We start from the raw sequence: 20664 nt of genomic DNA, 5'->3' as shown, positions 1-20664 counted from the left end.
GATTTCTAAGAATCCAGCCTGTGGAATCCGCTGCGGAGCGACCCCCTCAGGCCGCACAGAGTCCGTGGATTTTCGGATGATTTTTACTTTCCTGAAATTTATGCATATAATTTTGTAGGAAACTACATACGTTTCTGCTGAGGAAATGTTGAATGGAATGGGGGAGAAATGCTACGTACTAAAGTAAATTCTGTAATTACGTAATTATTTACGTATTTTTCTGCATGTCGAAAAAAAATATTTGCATCCATCTGTGGGTGGACGATGGAACAAAAGGCACCTGACAATCCATGAAACACAGATGGAGTGGATTTTACACAGTCCATACTTCCCTAATAGGAAGTGAGGCTTTTGTGTGCACGTTTAGCCAAGTCACTTGGCCAACTGAGAAGGAAGTACCATATTCAGAACTCCAACCTTGGTAAGCAGCTAGAAGGATGTTGACAGCTTGACCATACAGCAGAGGAAGCTGTGGTGTTCATGTCAACATTTGCCACCCAGATTGTATCCGAAACACACATCAAAACAAGCCACCAAAATTTAAGTCTCACCATGCTTTAAGGCTGAACAGGAAATTCGAGCAGCCTTCATCAGACTATTTATTTAGAAATTCTGCCAGTGGTTATAGTTGACACACAGGTTTAGCTCTGGTGACTAAGCAGTCTCTTCAGAAAGAAAAGATTCTGACACATGAGAAATAAGCATCACGGGGAGAAAAGCTGTCTTCCCATCATTGCCTCTGTGCAGGGATTTCTTTAACAATTTGCAGGAAGGCGAAGGGGCAGTCACTCAGGAGATGTGGCAAATTTGTGCTTCGACTACAGCACCTCTCATGGTTCTCTCATGAGCACACACAGATGATTCCTAAGCACCCCTCCCATCCCCACCCCTGTCGCCAGCACCATTAACCTGCCACAGTCCAACTGTTGCAAGAATAAGACTGGAAAGGAAAAGGACTATACAGTCATTGCAATTCCTGGCAAAGAGGCTTTTCACGTTCTGCGGGATCAACTATTTCCATATGGGAGAGAAAGAACAGCCAAGAGAAGGTTATTTTTCTCCACCTGGAAGTCACTTGCCTGACAGTTCCTTATGCATCACTAAAATAGCACCAGTAATCATTGCTACTGTTTCAAACAAACATGGAGGGGCTTGCCTCTAAATGTTGACATTCTCGCACATCTATGAGTGCTTTAAAGGCGGTGGAATTCTCCAAGAGAAAGAAAACTGGGTGCATATTTCCTGCTGCTGTTGTTAGGCTGAAATGGTACTCAAAGCCAGGGACTGGGGTTCATTTAAAAAATCAGTTGAGGTGAACACTTTGGGTCAGTTTCTCATTTACATAGCACCACCAGTCAGAAGCCACTCTGTTTGATTATGCCTCTGTTTGATGTCATGCAAATTGTACAAGCAGATGCTCCTGAACGATCTTCAAGGAAAGCCCCACATAAAGTGCATTGCTGCAGTCAAGATGATGGGGAAACAAGGCATGACAGAATAGAAGTAAAAATGGCCTATCAAACTGATAAAATGCAACCCCACACGACCACCACCTGTGCAGGACTGGATCCAGGAGTGCACCCAAACTCCTGTCACTAATGACACACCTTACATAACTATCTTTCACTTAAGGAGATTAATTCTACAGCAGGGCGGCTGGGTTGCAAAACACACACACACAAATCTCACACCAACACACAACTCTGAACACTGAAATTAGTTAACCTTTTAGTACAGAATCATACTTTCCAGCCTTGTTGCGAGGCAGTTATGATGCCACATTAGCATAGGCCAGCCTTCCACCAACCTGGTGCCCACCGCATGCTTGGGACTACAACTCCCATCAGCTCCTGTCAACAAGACTAATGGTGGGGGTGATGGAAGCTGTAGTCCAAAACATTTGGAAGGCACCAGGTTGGGGAAAGTTGGCTTAGGCAAAAAGCAACCACAGATGAGAGCCCTTTCTGCTCAGACATCCAAGGGAAAAAACCCATCACAACAGCACTGCTCTTTTCCTTTGGGTGCACATCGTCCAGCAAGCTTGGTGGGGCTAGACCCAGGAAACAGGCATGTGCAGGTTTCTAGGGAAGTGATGAAGGGTTTACAGTTTACACAGGGAGTTGGATAATACAATATTGGAATGATAAATGCTCACCTCCTATAATGCAATAGACTGAAGACCTAACAATGCTAGTAACATATGAAAGAGTGGTATGCAGCCGCCACTCATGAATGGACCTATATAGGGATATTTGGTCTGCTTTTTTTTAAGTTTATATATAATCTTTCTCTTTTTTTAGAACGTTGTAGTACTGAAACTGAGACCTTTAAAGCATGTAATTGTACCAGATATTTTTTTCTTTTTTAGTTATTCTTGCTTTTTGTTTGTTTTGTTGAAACTTACAATAAAAGCATTGATTTAAAACACACACACACACACACCAAGGAGAGCAGGGGGCAGGGACTTTGAAAAGCAGGTGATAAGCAGCATCTCTGGGCTCTTCTTGATCCACACTGAACAATGAACATCATGATCCACTTCAGTACTAAGCCATATCCTTTTGGGGCTGGCCGGACATCCGTGGCGCGCCTGACCCGGCTGACTTTTGTGAGCCAAGCTACATGGTTTCCCCAAGTTCTGGGGACTTTTAATGCATTTCCTTTTTTTTGTCTTGGCTGAAATTTGTGCAAAAAAATTATGCCTGAAATTTGCACAATTTGCAGCTGAAATTTGCGCAAATATATATTCACGCAAAAAACATAAAAATACAGAAGTTCTGCTAGCTGGCCCAACTCATTGCACACCAAGTTGGGCCAGCTGGCAGAAGACGGAATGGAGTCCAGGGGTGGGGGGAGAGCTGACAAAAGCTTGTTGAGCTCCATCCCCAACCAGATTCCTCCAACATGCCTAGTTTTAATGCATTCATTTGTCCCCAGTTGCCTTTAGCATCAGCATGTAGCCAAATCAGATGGCTCTTTGTAGCAGTGGCATACCTTCCCATCCACTATATGATCTGATTGGATAGAATTACCCCAGAGATTAATTCAGGAATGAGAAAGCAGCATCAACTGTGGGCAAAACTCGGGATTTAAGGGAACATTTGTTCAGAGGTTGTACTAGTGGTGGAGATTTCCCTAAATACCTAGTTTTGATTTAAAGATAGGAGTGGAGGATATGAAACACAGTCCTGCCAGTTCAACTCAGGCAAGGATGGCTTGGGAAAGTGATCACCAATAGCAATTCTTTGTCAGGGGCAGGCGACCCATCAACAAAGGTGAACTAGGTGGTTCCGTAGGGCACCAAGTTAAGTGGAGCAACCAATTCAAGGGGGAAAAAAACAAATTAAAAAAACAAATACAAATAAAATAACAAAGATGTCATGATTTCAATTCCCATGCACATGCAGAGAGAATACAACCGAGGCCGTGGAAGTAAGCTAGGATCCATATTAGCCGCAGTCACCAGCTGTGCTCATATTTTAGAACAAACATGAGTGACCATGACAAGTCATGCCAGGGTTGTGTCAGCTGCAAAGGATTCCCTACCCCCTCCATCTTAGCCTGCCAGCTCATGTGATTACACAGTACGAGTCCCAGTTTCAGAACAGCATGCAATCATTTTATTTATTCTAGCCAAGGACAAAGTCAGGCCACACTTCTAAGCAGTAGATAGCAGTGTGAGGAGGAAACTGCTCTAAAGAGATGCTTTCATTCTAGGCCAGACCATGCCTATCAGATTTGCAAATTGAGAAGCTGACTCGAGAGAGATCTCAGTAGTACTTCCCATTGAGTCTTGTTTAATCTTTGAGTGTCCCACTCTAATGGTATTGGTATAGTCACTATAGTGATAATCAACTCTGGTCAGTCACAAGCAAGCTAGGTCACTCACCTGGTGCCCTCCAGATGTGTTGGCTGCTGACTGAGGATTGTGGGGCTTGTAGTCCAACACATCTGGAGGGCAACAGGCTAGGGAAGGTCGAGCTAGATCGTCTTAGGCAAGCTACGATTTTATCAGAATTGAGATGGGAGGGCTACTGCTGATACAAATAGCTCCTCGCACCTTTGCCACAATTGTGAAAGATGGAGGAATACTTTCAGCATGCATCCAGGTCTGTTTGGATTCAGAGACTGAGGTTCACATTTGGTGCTTGGGCACCGGACAGGCATTCCGGAATTCGCCATTCAAAAAACATGGCAGAAATCCCAAATTAAAAGGTCTCCTTCTGCCAAACAGTTTCAAAAAGAGAACCCAGGATCTGTTCAGCTCAGCCACCTTCATGCCCCTTTCTACCCAGATTTTTCCTTCCCTGCTTCTAAAAAAAAAAAATAGAAGCTTATTCCAGATCGAAAAAATTCTCTCATCACCAGCCCCTCAAAATCTGGTTTTCTATTTTAGTATTTATTTTTACATTTACATTTACATCCCACCCTTTTTCCTCCAAGAAACACAGGATGGCTTGCATGATCCTCCTCCTCTCCATTTTATCCTCACAACAACCCTGTGAGGTAGGTTAGGATGAGAGTCAGTGACTGGCCCAAAGTGACCCAGTGAGCCTCATGGCCAAGTGCAGACTGGAATCTGGATCTCCCAAGTCCCAGTCCAACACTCTAACCGCTACACCACTCTTGTGGATGAGAACCATCACATATTGGGTCAATTAACTCAGCTGCAAAACAGTCAATAAATGCTTAATTGCAGTTCACTCCTCTGAAATAATGGAGACATAAGAACGCCTCACTTCCTTGGCTTGTCCTGTATCTTCGTAACATTGGTCTGGACATTCAGGGGTACTTACACTCATTGGCAAAAGATCCTTTGTTTTGAAGCAAAGTGTCTAGGTTGCTCTATTAAATTTTGGGGGGCAGAGTCATGTGCTGTCTCAGAAGATAGACTCTCCAGGGTGTGAGACGATTGCCAGGGTGTGAGAGGATCTAGATTTGGCCAACAAGAATCCAGTTAGGATTCTCAAAGTAAGGATGAAAGCGGAGAACTTTAATTTGATCATGGTGCTTTATGGAGCAACATCAGCAAAGAGTCCCTGCCCCAAGTATCTTACAATCTCTATGTAGACAGTTAAAGAGGCAATGAGGTATCTAAGCAGATATATCAGAAAGCTAGTTGAATATGGAGAACTAAATGAAATAGGGGAAGAAGGTCTGGCACATCAGTCAAGCTGGGTTTCATCAGAATCCTAGAGGCACTCAGAGTCCGTATTGGCCCCAGGAGAGTAACCAAATCACCTGTGGTGTTAGAAGGGCTTAGGGATCCATAATGCCTTGCTTAAGTTCATTGTCAGTGCAATTCCCTTGCTAGTAAGCCTCTGAGCATGTGAAGATTAGTCAAAAGGCTGATAGCGCAGCCTAGCACATTCCATACTAATGAGTAGATTATCTAATCAAGATGTGCCTGAGAAGTGAAGTTTGTTTACCTTAAAGCTTCAGGTGCTGAGAACCAAGCACTGTGAGTCTATGCTGGGAATGAACGCTAGGGGAAATGCTTGCTGCTGTAATGCTGCCTTACTGCTAACATGTATGGTATAAAACCCATTGCACCCCATGGCTCTGGGTTCAGAGAAGCTGTCTGATCCAACCATTGGGTATGCCTGTGTGCTGTAAGTTACTCAATAAAGTACTCCTTGTAAGCAAGCCTGGATCTGATTTATCACTATCTTGGCACCTCTAAATTAAGAGTTTGAAGCCTACGGCCAGGGAAATACAGAGTCATAGGATTCAATGAGATCACTCAGGAACAAAGTCGGGAGAGAAATAGATCAGTGGACCAAACAGACCATGAAGGAAGCTCAATTGAGAAGGGTAAGGCAGAGTAGGAGGTCCCCAAAAGAAAACTGAAGTAACAGCAGTTACGGTATTTGGCCCTAATACTCTAGGTCTTAACTCTAAAAGGATAGGTGAAGATCTTTTTATTCTCCCAGGCATTTTAATGACTTCTTTTCTAGTGCTTTTATTCTGCTACTAGTTTTAATTTGGTTTTATGTGATTGAATGGTTTTATTGTTTGCTGCTGGTTTGGTTTTGGTTTTATTCTGAGCTGTAACGCCCCCCCACCCCGCCGCCCTTGTTTTAATGTTTCCATTTTATGTTTTTAATGTATTGTACACTAACCAGAGAACCTTCTTTATTGGGCAGTTTAAAAGTACTGTAAATAAATAAGTAATAAATAACCTGCTCAAAACCCTGGCCTCCTTCCCACATTCACACATGCTGAATAGAGCACAGCTTCCATTGGATACATCAGAGGATGGGCAGCATGTGAAGCCCTTGGCCATTTTTATGTCCTCGTCCTCCCCCTGCCCCTCCACTGCCAAATTTGTCATGACAGCCAACAACAACAACAACAAAGCTACAATTTTCCTTTAAACTAAGGCATGCAGGGAGCATGCAGCTTGTTGGCAAGGAGAATCATGTTCTGGGGAGACTTCCAGGAGTGTGATTCTGCTTCCCAAAAAAGGTGTGCACAGCCATGCATCTTGTTTTAAAGGGAAATAGGGATGTAGGAGAATTTCTCCACGAATCTCCGGGAGGCCGAATGCCAACGCATTTGGCCCCCCAAAATTGGTGGAGAAATGGTCCGCCACCCCCCCCGCCACCCCCCGGGATGGGGCCTTTGTCGAATGTCCCTGGCGGCGGCGGCTCCCAGTGGCGGTGCGGCGGCAGTCTTCCGACCGGCTGCCGCCACCGCCATTTCCAAGTAAAACAACAACAACAACAAACGTGATAGCTACGTAAAGATTTATGTAGCCTATCACGGCTAGATTTTCAAAAAACACCGTGACAGGCTATGTAAATGTTTACGCAGCCTATCACGGCTGACTGCAGGGACGCAAACGGCGGTGGCTACGGCCGCCGCCATTTGCATCCCGGCAGGAGACGAGATTCGCGGCCGGAGGGACGGGGCGCCTCCCCCCTGGCCAGAATTTCGGCCGGAGGGACGGGGCGCCTCCCCCCGGCCAGAATTTTGGTGGGGAGGGATGGGGCGCCTCCCACCCCACCCAGAATTTCAGGGGGAGGGACGGAGCACCTCCCCCCCACCGTGAAGCAAGCTGCAGGACCAGGTAAGGGACTTTCGTCCATCCCTAATTAGGGAAATCACTGCTGTTTTGCTGCTGCACCACAGAACCTCGGCAGCAAAACCAGCAGCATGGTGGCAGCAGTTCTGGCATACACAGGGAGGGGTGCAGACCTCGTGGGTTCTTGGGGCAAGCATTGGCCCCTGGACCCACTGAAGTTGCCTACTCTTGGGATACATCTTCAAATAAGTGAACCATGCAATACAAATTGGTTTCATATACTCTATCCCACAAATACTGAAGAGAGAGGGCTTCAAGCAAGCAGTCAGCACAGTTACAAAGGATACCAAGACACTCCTTGTGACACTTACTTACGTCAGTATTTAGCAACACATCAAAAGCATTTTCCAAGTGACTGTTCAAGAACATCAAAATAATCAGCAAAGATCTGTACAATGCAGCAATTCACTTTTAAGAAGAAAAACACCCCGATGTTGAAAGAATGCTCATCATGTGGGCCACAGTAAATATTTTAAAAGCTAAGGAATTGGACCAACCTTCAAGATTATGATCTTTCAATTACATGATTTTGAAACTTTGTCTACTGCAGGATCTAATATAGAGGCACCTTCTCAAAATTGGAGCCTCCCTTTAATTGTGGGGAGGGGCTGTGAGCCCCTGCTTTGCAGGCAGAAGGTCCCAGCGTCTCCAAGTATGGCTGGAAATATTTCTGCCTGAAACCCTGGAGAGCCACTGCCAATCAGCATTGACAATACTGGGCTAGATGGACCCATGGTCTGACTAAGTGTAAGGAACCTTCCTATGTTCCTAATTCTCTAGCGCTCAGATTACTCAAATTTTCAGATCAGTGGACAAAGTTGAGCTGAACTGGAGTTTTAGGGAGTTGTAGCTGATCACCTTTACTATGTTGGCATTCACCCCCTTCATACAACACAGAGTGCACCTGGAAGGAAGGGATGCAGGATTGCAAGATGAGGCCCCACGTATGACCTACATGTGTTTGATAGCCTGTGCAAACAGATTCTGCTTGTACAATAATCTTGCCTGTGAGATTGAGCTGCCCAGTTTTTAAAAAAAAAAATTGGCAAGGTTCCTAGTTGCATGTACAGAGGTTACACCCACACATTTTTACGCATGTGCAGGATCTGTTGAATGGCGACAGAGCATGAAGGTTGGGATAGATAGAGCTTGCCTCTGATACCGTTCCCGTGTATTCCTCCATTTTGGATGTGTTCAGTGAAAAGGGCAGCTTTTTCTACTCCTTGTGTAGCTCCCTTTAAGTCTTTCGGCTCATGGCAATTGGGTTGTCCATTTGCCACAAACAGAACTTAACATATTATATTGTATTGGAATCCCATATCTAGTTGTGGAATAGATGTTCAGAAATTCTTGATCTAGCAATGTAACAAATCCTAGATCAGCACTAGGCAACTGTGGTTGTCCAGAAGTGTTGGCCTACAACTCCCATCTACCCTAGCCAGCATAGCCAATGGTGAGAGATTATGGGAGTTGTAGGACAAAACATCTGGAGGGCCACAACACACACACCCATCCTAAGTGGACAACTCCTGGTCTTGTAGTAGTTGTAGTAGTATAGCAGGGATTGCCAAACTGTACCTCAGGAGTGACATATGGCTCTTTGACTCTTCAATGGAAGCTCTTGAGCCAACAAAGGGGTGCTGGAATAAGCAGCAGCCCTTAGTTAAACCCCACTATACTTATATAGAATAATTGGTTGAAAAGCCACTAAACAGTTAATGCATGTAGGAACAGGGAGGTGGGATGTGTTTCCCCCCCTCTTTTTGTGTAGCCTACTCTATGCTGGTTTGGGTTTCACTTTTGCCTGCTTTAGTTGTAACAGGAAAATGGCTGACAACATTAAGTAAAAGGTCCCGTTAAAAGCTTTCCATCATTCTGTCTTAAGTGTGCTTGGATGCAACTTGCTCAGCGACAAGGTGTCCAATTTTGCTGTTCTCCACATCCACTTGGGCGGAAGCTGTGCCCTGGTCTCGAGTCTAGGACAAAGGGGAAGCATCCAGCATGCAGAAAAGAGAAGTAACAGAGGACGCTGCTGAAGAAGCAGCTTCTTCAGAGATAAGGGCAGCACTGAAAGGAAGGACGTGACTGGCTGCCAAACAACTGAATAGTGTGAAGGAGAGAAAGAGAGAGCAGACTCAGTCAGAAGAGAGCAGACTATACAAACCCGGGGCAGAGAGAAAACTTAGGCCTGGAAATGGGCAATCAGTTTGGGTCCCCGTTGCTATCTTGCAAGGAGGTACACCCAGACGATGGGGCCTTCTCCTTCTCTCTCCTCCACCCCTGCTCTGCAGGCATCACCTACGAAGGGGGGGATTCATCTATTCCTCCAAGGCCTTTCCTCCTCCCAGGAGGAAAAGAATTAACTTTCACCACCCATGTGCTGCAGGGCCTCACTTTGGATAGGGAGACAGTTAATGCATACAGAAAGGTCATATATGTCAAAAGCTGCAAGATGTACATTCTTTTCGAAAAACGGTTGTGGTCTGTGGCTCAGAGGGGCTGACTCTTTGGCCGCCCCTGTATTATGGCAACATAGCACCAAGCAATAAGAATGCTGACTAGCCACAGGGAATGGAGGGCTCTCCGGGAGCAATAGTAGCTTTCTCGCTGTTGGCTCTTTCACAGGCTTCCAACAGCAGATATGCCTAGAACGGCTTGCAGTTCATAAGAACATAAGACGAACCGTGCTGGATATGACCAAAAGTTCTCCCTAGTCCAGCATTCTGTTCTCACAGCGGCCAACCAGATGCCTATAGGAAGCGCACAAGCAGGACATGAGCACAACAGTATCCTCCCCCCCTCATGTTCACTAGGTATTCAGAGGAACGCTCTGAACGGCAATCATGACTAGTGGCTATGGCTATTGATAAACGCATCGTCACCATGCCACACCTGGATTTGGAGGCGGCATGGCAAGATGCCCTCAGTAGGCCCCCTTCCTGATTGGATTCCCCTCCTGCTTAGTTGTCCTCACTGCCTATTCACATGCCCTTTCCATCTGGACCCAATTTGTGCCACCATCCAGAGGGAAGGGGCAAGGCAAGTGAAAGAAGATGCTCTATCTCCTCACTCTGGTCTCTGCGTGGTGGTCTGAGAGAGCAGGTGAAGAGGCAGTGACAGGGAGGAGGAGGAGGAGAGGAGGGCCATGGGTATTTTTTGATTGGCGGCCTGGGCCTCGGCAGGTGCCCAGTGATGCCTACCTCTGACACAAGCCCTGTGCATACTCCATAAATTTACCCTTACATCTTGTTCACATCAAGACTAGTGATGTCGAGGTACAGATGCAGGTCAGCCCAGTTCAATCTTGCTCGAGACGTGCGTTGCCTTCTATCTTTCAGGAACTCTTTCTACAAACAAACATGCCTGCTAAGGAACTCCTATATCTTGCAGATGTTTCTGGGCTAGGTAGCACACAGTTCACCTGAAGAACCGGCCAGGTTTGTTGAGCCTTTACCAGGGGGGTTTCTCCATGACAACGGAAGGAAACGGAAGGAGACACCAATTGTGGCTTACCCGGATTTTTCAAGAAGTGGGCTTTGCTCCATGCAGGGCTCCGTAAGCAAGTGTATTGCACCAGTAAAAGTTGCTTCACAGAACATATTTCCAGGTAGGGTGGGAGAGGTTGGAGTGAACATCATCTGATGGGCAGGGGCTGCTCAACCAATAAGACAGGCTCCCCCCTCCAGGCTCTCTCCCCCCATTTCTCCTTTGATAAAATCCTGGGAAGTTTCCTCTTCTATATCCACAGAAATCACTCTCTTCCTGTCTCTCTCCCCTACTTCTTTACTGAAACAATCATTATAGGAATACAGTGTTCTCGCCCCCCTGCTGCAATGAACTGAAGCTTTGAAGCTTTGACATTAAGGCTCTCTAAATGCATTATTTCAGTTCATGGGGGGATCTCAGTAACTTCGGGAGTGCCCATTTTGGGAACAAGCCTCATTGACCACAATGGGGGTTACTTCCAAGTAAACACACATACGTTTGTCCTGGGAAAGGAGGGGAAACAAAAGGACGGGAAACCAGCCCCCTTTTTAACCTGATGCTGCGCAGGAATGAATGTCTGAATTAAGTACTTCCGAAGGCAATAAACCAAACAACAGAGAACTGCAGCTCGAGGAAAGCGCTTTACACCCTTTAGGGAATTGGTGCTTTAAAATGTGCTATTTCGATTGAGGGGGATCTCTGTAAATTTTAAAGTGTGCATTCAGGGGACAAGCCTCATGGACCACAATGGGAGTTACTTCTGAGTAGACACTAATTGGTTTCTGCTGGGAGACACAGAGACAGGAAATACCCCTTGACCAGGGTGATAGTGAAAGGCACACCCCTGGGCAGGGCTAGCATACCCGAGATAAATGTGGGGGTGTAAGGCCCCAGTCCTGAACCAAGCTATTAGTAGTTTTAGACTGGCTTAGATCCATAATGCTCTCTGCCTTTGGTAGGGGTGTATGAAACCCCACTTACCTGGCTCTGCTGAGGTCCGCGGGTGGGGGGAGGTGATCCACTCCTCCCCCCAGAATCCTTGACGGGGGGGGAGGTGATCTGTTCCTCCCCCCTGGAATCCTGCCCAGCCGGCTCTGCTCCACCACCAGTCTGTGGAGCCATCATCCAGGCCGATCCACAGTGGGGCCTCCATCCGCTGCCGGACTGCTGCAGACGCAAATGGCGTCCTATGTAGGGGATGCCACTTGCATCCCTACGCTAGCCTGTGAGAGGCTACATAAATATTTACACTAAAGCAGGGACGCAAATGCAGATTGAAGGCAAAAGGAGAAGGGGACGGCAGAGGATGAGATGGCTAGATAGCATCACTGATGCAATTAATATGAACTTGAGCACCCTCCGGGAGAGAGTGGAGGACAGGAAGGCCTGGCGTGCTATGGTCCATGAGGTCATGAAGAGCTGGACATGACTTAACGACTGCACAAGAACAACAACAATGCCATTTGCGTCCCTGCTTTAGCCGTGATAGGCTACGTAAATATTTACGTAGCCTATCACGGGCTAGCATAGGAACACAACTGGCATCCCCTATGCAGCACGCCATTTGCATCCGCAGCAGCCCGGCAGTGGATGGAGGCCCTGCTGCGGATTGGATTGGCCATATTCTAGCCTATGCTGGGAATAAATGCTAGGGCCACTTGCTGCTGTTATGCTGCCTTACTGCCAACATGTAGAGTATAACTAAGACCCATTATACCCCGTGGCTTGGGGTTCAGAGAAGCTGTCTGATCCAGCCATTGGGTACGCCTGTGTGCTGGACTGGAAGTTACCCAATAAAATTTATTGGAAGTTACCCAATAAAATACTCCTTGTAAGAAAACCTTTGAGTCTGATTTATCACGATCTTGGAACTTCTAACCTAAGAGTTCAATACCCACTGCAGGAGTGATATAAGGGGGTGGGGCACACAACAACTATACTGGGGAGAACCCGACTTAAGGAAAAGAATAGGTCAGCAAGCCATCTCAGGAAATCCATTTTTCCCTGATAAGCTCTGGGGTGGATGCTGGATGGCCATGACATCATGTATCCCCAATGACCTCCAAATGCAGCCAGTTCAGAGTAAATCGCCCAGCACTCTGCAGGAAGCAAGAAGGCACCTCACAGAAAAAGTGGCAAGGGCAGGCACGCTCCTTTGGTTATGTAAACAGCGTAAGTGTTGAGGAAACGCAATCGTTTCCTGGAACACAGTTTGGAAACTACTGCCCCAAAGAATGTATTTATCATCAGAAAGACAACGTGGAAGGAAAGCAGAGATCTTAAACATTCTAGCCTCCAGTCTGACTTTAGCTATTTGAAATTTAAAATCTCCTCAAATCTAGGGATGTACGAAAGTCACTTACCTTTCCGCGGATTATGTTCATGGGGGAGGCATTCCGTCCCTCCCCCTGGAATCCTCGATGGGGGGGGAGGCGATCCGGTCCTCCCCCCTGCAATCCTCAATGGTCAGCTGTGCTCTGCGGCGGCTCCGCGGAGCAGCCGGCCAGGCTCAGGCCAGGGCCGTCCACAGCCGGATTTCCGGCTGCGGAGGGCTCTGGGTAAAAAAAAACAAAAACGCATACGCAAATGGCAGTGGCTATGGCCGCCGCCATTTGCATTCCTTATTTTTCGTCATCTTATTTATGTAGGCAAAAACGGCGAATTAAAAAGGGACGCAAATAGCGCCCGCTACGCTATTTGCGTTCCCCTTATTTTCGCCGTCTTAGTCTACATAAATATTTACGTAGACTAAGACGGCGAAAAATAAGGAATGCAAATGGTGGTGGCAATAGCCACTGCTATTTGCGTATGTCGTTTTTTGTTTTTAACCGGGATATGATAGGCTACGTAAGTCTTTATCATGTCTTTGTAAAAAAAACAAAACCAGGCAACCAGACTGCAAATGGAAGACCAGCCGCCGCAGCTGCCGCCTGGAACATCCGCCCCAGGTAAGTCTCGTCCTGGGGGGGATCCGCTGGGGGGCGGGGGGGATGGCAGGCTGTTCCGTCACAGATTTTGGGGGGCTGAATGCACTGGCATTCGGCCTCACCGAGATCCGTGGCGGAATTCTCTGACATCCCTACTCAAATCATTTCAAAATTCACTGCTTTAGTACATGAACGCTCCTAGATCTAAATGTTCTAAAGGTCTTGTACTAGTGAAAGGTCCTTGAGAAGTCATAGGTGCTTCATCAGAAAGAAACACACATTAGTAATAATTCTGCCCCAGCAAATATTTAGCTAAACCCTATTTTGACACAGCATTAGAGCGACAAATTTGTCTTCTGACTCAAGGCAAGTTAAGGAGTGTCCCACACAAAATTAATCTATTTAATTTGTATTTAGATCAAGCTGTGTACTTGGATGGCCATCTGTCGGGGATGCTCTGACCAGGATTCCTGCACTGAGCAGGGGGTTGGAGTCAATGGTCTTGTAGGCCCCTTCCAACCCTACTATTCTATGATTCTATCCAATTTGTATTAGATCAATAACACAGATTATTGCATCCTAAAGATCAGCTACTGATAAAGTTATTGTGTTATCCAGGGTTGGATCTTGGCCAAGGTACCAGAGAAATTCAAAGGAATCTGCGGTGTGTAAAAATGCAGGCCATTGTTTTAGAGCAGGATGCTGAACCTCTTTCAGCCTGAAGGCCAATTTCATTTTGGGGAGGCTCCTGAACCACATTCCAGCAGTGGGCAGAGGGGAAAGGCAAAAGGGCCATGGCCAACAATGCCAGCATATTTTCGCTTCAGGTTAGTACTGCCAGTAATTAATAGAGCTGTGTGCAAATGGCCTCTCAAAAATCCTTCACCCTTTTTGTGGGCAGAGAAATTGGCAGGGAAAATTCACCACATGTCTCCAGGGGGAGAAGAAATTCTCAACTAGGGATGGCAGAGAATTTCTCCCCGAATCTTCGGGGGGCCGAGCGCCAACGCACTCGGCCCCCCGAAATCGGCGGTGAAATTCTCTGCCCCCCCGCCCCCCCGGATGGGACTTACCTTTGGCGAATGTCCCTCCTGGCGGCGAGTCCCGGCGGCGGTTCGTCGGCCTTTCATCGGGGGCGGGGGCGGCAGCTGGTCTTCCGACCGGCTGCTGCCACCGCCATTACAAAGTAAAGTGTAAAAAAAAAAAAACCCATGATAGGCTATGTTAATTGTTACGTAGCCTATCACGGCTAGATTTCCAAAGTCAGCCGTGATAGGCTACGTAAATCGTTACGTAGCCTATCACGGGTGACTTTGGGAAAAAAAAAAAGCGTGTATGCAAATGGCGGTGCCCTATGGGGCTACGGCCCTACTACACCGTAATCTACGTCAAGCTTTACGTAGACTACCGGGACCAAATAAGGAACGCAAATGGCGGCGAAAATAGGGTGCCACCATTTGCATATGCGCTTTTTTTTTTCAAAGTCACCCGTGATAGGCTACATAACGATTTACGTAGCCTATCACAGCTGCCTTTGGAAATCTAGCCGTGATGGGCTACATTAATTGTTACGTAGCCTATCACGGGGGTTTTGTTTGTTTGTTTTTTACTTTTTGTTTCGCGGCCGGGGAGACGGGGCGCTTCTCCCCAGCCTGAATTTCGGCCGGGCGAGGCGGGACGCCTCCCCCCCCGCCTGAACTTCGGGGGGAGAAGCGAAGCGCCTCCCCCCCACCATGAAGCACCCCTGCGAAAAGGTAAGTGACTTTCGTACATCCCTATTCTCAACAGGTAGGGCTCCCCATTGTAGCACAGCTTCTTTTTTGGTAAGGGGTTTGGGGGTTGGTTGGTTATGCTGCCACTGGAAGTAGCACCAGCACCAGCTGTGTTGTGAGGCTGGCCCCCATTCTGCATCCACCACAATGCAGGTATCAGGGCAGGGGGTGCTGTGCCTTGCTCCAGAGAAGAGTTGAAGCTAGTGCTGAGCGAAAATATGCCCTCCAATTTCCTGAAAGTTTTCTTCCCCCATGGAAAAGGCTTCCATTGTTCTGCTTCATTCTCAGGGTGTCCTATAATTCATTTTTGAGCTTACCTAATCACTGCAAAATGGCTGAGGATGTTGTGTGTGTGTTTTCTTTCTTTTGCACATTACCCCTTTGCTCTACAGCCTCCCAGGCTGCCTGCGTATCCTGATCCAAAAAAGCAGCCATATGTAGAGGTGGCAGAGAATTCCGCCACGGACCCCAATGAGGTTGGATTCTTTAGAATCTGCCCCCCCCCCGGAGTCTGTGGCGGAATGGACTACTCCCCTCCTCCACCCCGCTAAATTCCTCCTGGATGGACCCGACTTGCCGCCGGCCGGTCCGGTCTGTCCACTGCCAGCTGCTGCTCCGGTCTGTGGCTGCAAATGGCGTTTGGCATAGCGGACGCCATTTGCATCCCTGCTTTAGCTGAGATAGGCTATGTAAATCACGGCAAAGAGCAGGGACACAAATGGCACCCTCTACGCCATTTGCATTGCTACTCTTTTCATGATAGGCTACGTAAATATTTACGTAACCTATCACAGCTAAAGCAGGGACGCAAATGGCGTCCCCTACTCTGGACGCCATTTGCGGCTGCAGCCCGGCAGCGGACGGAAGTCCGGCTGCAGACGGGCCTGGCCAGTGGCTCCACAGACTCGCCATGGAGCGGAACCAGCCGGAGAGAATTCTGGGGGGAGGGATGGGTTGCCTCCCCCCCCCCACAGATGCCCTGGATCAGAAAGGTAAATTGATTTCATACTCCCCTAGCCATATGGGAGGAATTACCTCACAATGTCTTTCCCTGGGCTTTAATTGAAATGTGGGGAGTCAAGGAGGCTACAGGCTGCTGGAAAGGTGATTGTACAATGAAAAACAGGACACTTGGGCACACTGCTCAGCGCAAGAAGTCAAGAACCCAAACGCAAGTCATAAGAATTTCTCTGAAATTTTCTTCACCACTGAATTGCTTTTCGAAAGCAATTTCTTTTCTATCAAATTGAATGAGGATGGTTGGAAAAAGCATGAGAGAAATTTTCAGGACAGCATTAGTAATTAAGTCTTAGGGGAGGCATTTTGACCCTTTAGAATGAGAATAAAAGCCGGTCAAGCACTCAATGATTGGCAGTTGCGGAAAAGGGTGTGTGGTCATCTGGGCCCCCCTGGAGGTCTGGATTGGGACCCCAGGTGGGCCAGATCTGGCCCATGGGCCTAAGGTTCAACACCCATGTTTTAGAGTTTTACATTTAAGAAGGTATTTTAGGGATTTATACCCCCGCCTTTCAACATATAGATATTAACAGGGCAAATTCAAAGAATTTTAAGCAAACCACTTTTCAAAATCACCTTCAGAGCCTATTGATAAGTAACCAACACAAAATGCCCAGAAGAAAGTCACTGCTTCATTAGGTGTTGTAACAGAGAGAAGAGTGTGATCCAGGAAGCTCTAGGTTCGCTCTCAGCATCTTCTGCCTTATGAGGTTATTGTAAAGAAATGACCGAGAAAGCATTTCACTGCTGCTAGTATAAATACTAAGTATTAAGTGTTCAGAGCGTGCAGTCGTATGCTTAAAGGTTTAAATTCACATATTCTCACCAGAAAAAAAAAATTGTATTGTCAAGGTAGGTTCTCTGCAACACACTCTTGGAACATACAGTTCAATAGCCAAAGCTGGTATACTGTGTACAACTAGGGATGTGTGAACCCACCCTGGCCCGGGTTCTCCGGGTGCCTGCTGAAGCGATGCCCCTGCTCCCCCCACCAGACCTGCGCTAGAGCCCCCAGGAGCTTGGCGAGTCACCCACACTCGCCCCGGGACCGTCTGGAGAGCGCCCACCATTTTCCGCTTTTTTTTTTTTTTTTTAGCGAAAAAAGGGAGCTTAAAAAATGCACACATTTAAATATGCACAGGGTTTTTTAGCTGTGCAAAAATACCCAAATAGGCAAAATGGCTGGTGGTGCTTGCCAGACGGGGCCTGGGTGAGTGTGGGGAGCATCCAGAAGGGTGCCCACAACATCCCTAGCACCAGCCAGGAGGAGGAGGAGGCACGGCGCCTGGCCCAGCCACTAGCCGGCTCTTGATCCCGAGCGAGAGACGCCTAGCGACGCCTAGTCACCCCCTCTTCCTCCTACCTGGTTGGCTGTCAAGGACAGCTGATGTCATGCCCCGACTGGAGGAGTCCTCCCCAGAGGAGGAGCCAGAGGCCCCAGAAGCCCAGGGCACTCCAGAGTCAGACCTGGGACTGCCATCAGACCCACAGGAGCCTGAGCCCTTGGCTGCAGGGCCATCCCTGTCAGGAGAAAGGGCAGAGGCTGCGCCACCCCCCAATCCCCGGGAGCATCGTCGCCTCAAGTGACAGGCTAGCAGGGCTCTTGTGCAAAGGAGTGCTCACCTCCAGAAAGGGACTCCTCCGGAGTAGGCTCTGGAAAGGGAGCTCTGCTTGCTGCAGCTGAGCTCTGGGTGGGGTCTGGCCAGCTTTGGCCTTAAACGCCTTCCCGGGAAACCCAGCCAGCGTTGGAACCACTTGGTCCCTCTAGCCTGTTCTGTGCACCTTGCCTCCTGAATCGTGCCCTGTGTCTGATGCTCTGTTTCCTGACCATTTGGACTGCTCAACGACCTTGCTTCTGCTGACTGCTTTACTGTGTTTGACCTCTTGCTTGTTATCTTGACTACTGCTGCTGCTGCCTGATCCTCATTGCCTGCCTGCCTGCGTTCTGACCTCTGCCTGGATTTTGACCTCTCCTGCCTTAGCTTAAACCTCCTTGGACTGAAACCTGTGTGCTTGACCATTTGCTTGCCAACTTGACTACTCTATTGCATCACTCCCTGTCCTTGCTTGCAAACAGCCCAGACTCGATCTAGAGCAGGACAGCCGAATGGGCGTTAGCAGGAGGAGGCGCAGCGCACACCCCAGCCGCTAGCAATCTCTTGCTCATGAGCAAAGGACGGCTAGTGGCCGGGATCCTCCTTCTGCTGCCTGGCTGGCTGGCTGGCTGCCTGGCTGTCAAGGAGAGCTGACTGGGCATTCGCAGGCGCGGTGTACGCCTCAGCCGCTAGCCATCTCTTGCTCATGAGCAAGGGATGGCTAGTGGCCAGGGATCGCCCCAGCTGCTAGCCATCTCTTACTCATGAGCAAGGGATGGCTAGGGGCCAGGGATTGCCCCAGCTGCTAGCCATCTCTTGCTCATGAGCAAGGGATGGCTAGGGGCCAGGGATTGCCCCAGCTGCTAGCCATCTCTTGCTCATGAGCAAGGGATGGCTAGGGGCCAGGGATTGCCCCAGCTGCTAGCCATCTCTTGCTCATGAGCAAGGGATGGCTAGTGGCCAGGGATCCTGCTCCTCCTGCCTGGCTGGCTGTCAAGGAGAGCTGACTGGGCATTCACAGGTGCGGTGCACGCCCCAGCTGCTAGCCATCTCTTGCTCATGAGCAGGAGATGGCTAGCGGCCGAGGCCAAGTCCGAGCTGTTCCCAGCCGCTTGCCGAGCTGCAGGGCACTCGTCAGCTGGGCCCACCAGTGCCCTGGAGTTCGGCTTCTGGGGGGCTGGGCGTGGGGGATTTTGCTGGCCTCCCAGACTAAGTTGGGTGCTCACGACATCCTTATGTACAACTAATATCAAGAACTTAGTGAACATTGAAATTCACCCATGAATGCCAACAATCCCAGATGATCGCATGAATGACTATGGATCAGTGTGGAGAGTGAGGGAGACATCTATTCCATCACCTCTGCTGGGAAATCAGCTGCCTTTCACCCTCCCTCAACTGTCACCTGGCAGCAGCCATGATGATGATGATAAAGTGGCAATATTACTACTTGAGAATGTGTTTACCTTCCTATGCTTCAGGGATTATATACAATCCCCCAAAGGGCATAAAAATTTGCCTCTCACACACAGTCAGTTAATCTTACACGTATCTTCCTACAGTAAAAGGATGTATTGGTCTTTTGTGTTTCAACTATCATTATCATCATTGTTGTTCTTGGCGGTGGTGGTGGTGGAGTTGGAGTTCTGAGGTAAGTTGCACAGCCCAGTTAAGGGGAATAAACGAAAGTTAAACTGCTGGAATTGGATCTCATTGATCCCAATGCAGTGAATTCACTATCTCCCCCCTCCCCCCCACCCCCGCATTCATGTGCAGACTTTTAAGTTGGGGGAAAAGTTATTTTATTCATGTATCAGGAGTCTGACACATCTTACAGGAAACTGGTATTGGGTGTCATTACAGAACTTGCCCCCGAATACCATCACTGTATAGCTGTCCCTACCCTTAATCTAAAAATGTATGCAATTTTATTAAGTTCAAGTTAATCAGTGTATCCCTTCTTTCAGGAAATGATTATGCCTACACTGAGATCTGTTTGAACCTCGTCTAGGGATGGTGGAGAATTCCACCATGGACTCCAATGAGGCCGGATTCTTTAAAATCCAGCCCTACGGACTCCGTGGCAGAGCGGAGCACTCCCCTCTGCCACCCCACGAAATTCGCCCTGGACGGACCCTACCTGCCGCTGGCCAGTCCAGTCTGTCCGCTGCCATCTGCTGCCCCGGTCTGTGGCCAAAAATGGCATCCAGTGTAGCAGATATCATTTGCGTCCCTGCTTTAGCCGTGACAGGCTACGTAAACCTTTACGTAGCCTATCACGGCAAAGAGCAGGGACACAAATGGCGTAGCGGACACCATTTGCATCCCTGCTCTTTGCCGTGATAGGCTACATAAAGATTTATGTAGCCTATCACAGCTAAAGCAGAGACACAAATGGTGTCCGCTATGCTGGACACCATTTGTGGCTGCAGAGCGGCAGTGGATGGAAGTCCGGCTGCAGATGGGCCCAGCTGGTGGCTCTGTGGAGTTGCCGCGGAGCAGATCCAGCCAGGGAGGATTCCAGGGGAGGGATGGATCACCTCCCCCCCCCGCCCCGTGGATGACCCAGACCAGAATGGTAAGTGGATTTCGTACACCCCTAGCCTCATTTCCCATTAGTTAAGTGGGATTTTTTTTACAATCGTAAGAGGGTGAAATGCATTTTGGGGTCACATCATAAATCACATGAAGGGTACAATCCTATGCATGTTTAGATGGGAAAAAAGTCTTACACTTCCCAGCAGGTGGGAGCTGTAGGACTTTCTTCTGTCTAAAGATGC

At 48.2% G+C, this 20664-nt stretch overlaps 1 protein-coding gene across 7 annotated transcripts in view; it reads right to left on the bottom strand.

The window, feature by feature from the left end:
• The window catches only part of CD36 (CD36 molecule (CD36 blood group)), an 86549-nt gene that overhangs the window by 41760 nt on the left and 24125 nt on the right, over positions 1 to 20664 (bottom strand). The window lies entirely within an intron of this gene.

The sequence above is a fragment of the Heloderma suspectum genome, chromosome 7, assembly GCF_057233095.1.
Source record: "Heloderma suspectum isolate Gila_16-S chromosome 7, 16-S_ref, whole genome shotgun sequence".
Taxonomy (NCBI): Eukaryota; Metazoa; Chordata; class Lepidosauria; order Squamata; family Helodermatidae; genus Heloderma; species Heloderma suspectum.
Note: the sequence above shows the minus strand (reverse complement) of the source record. Positions and strands in the feature narration are given on the sequence as shown.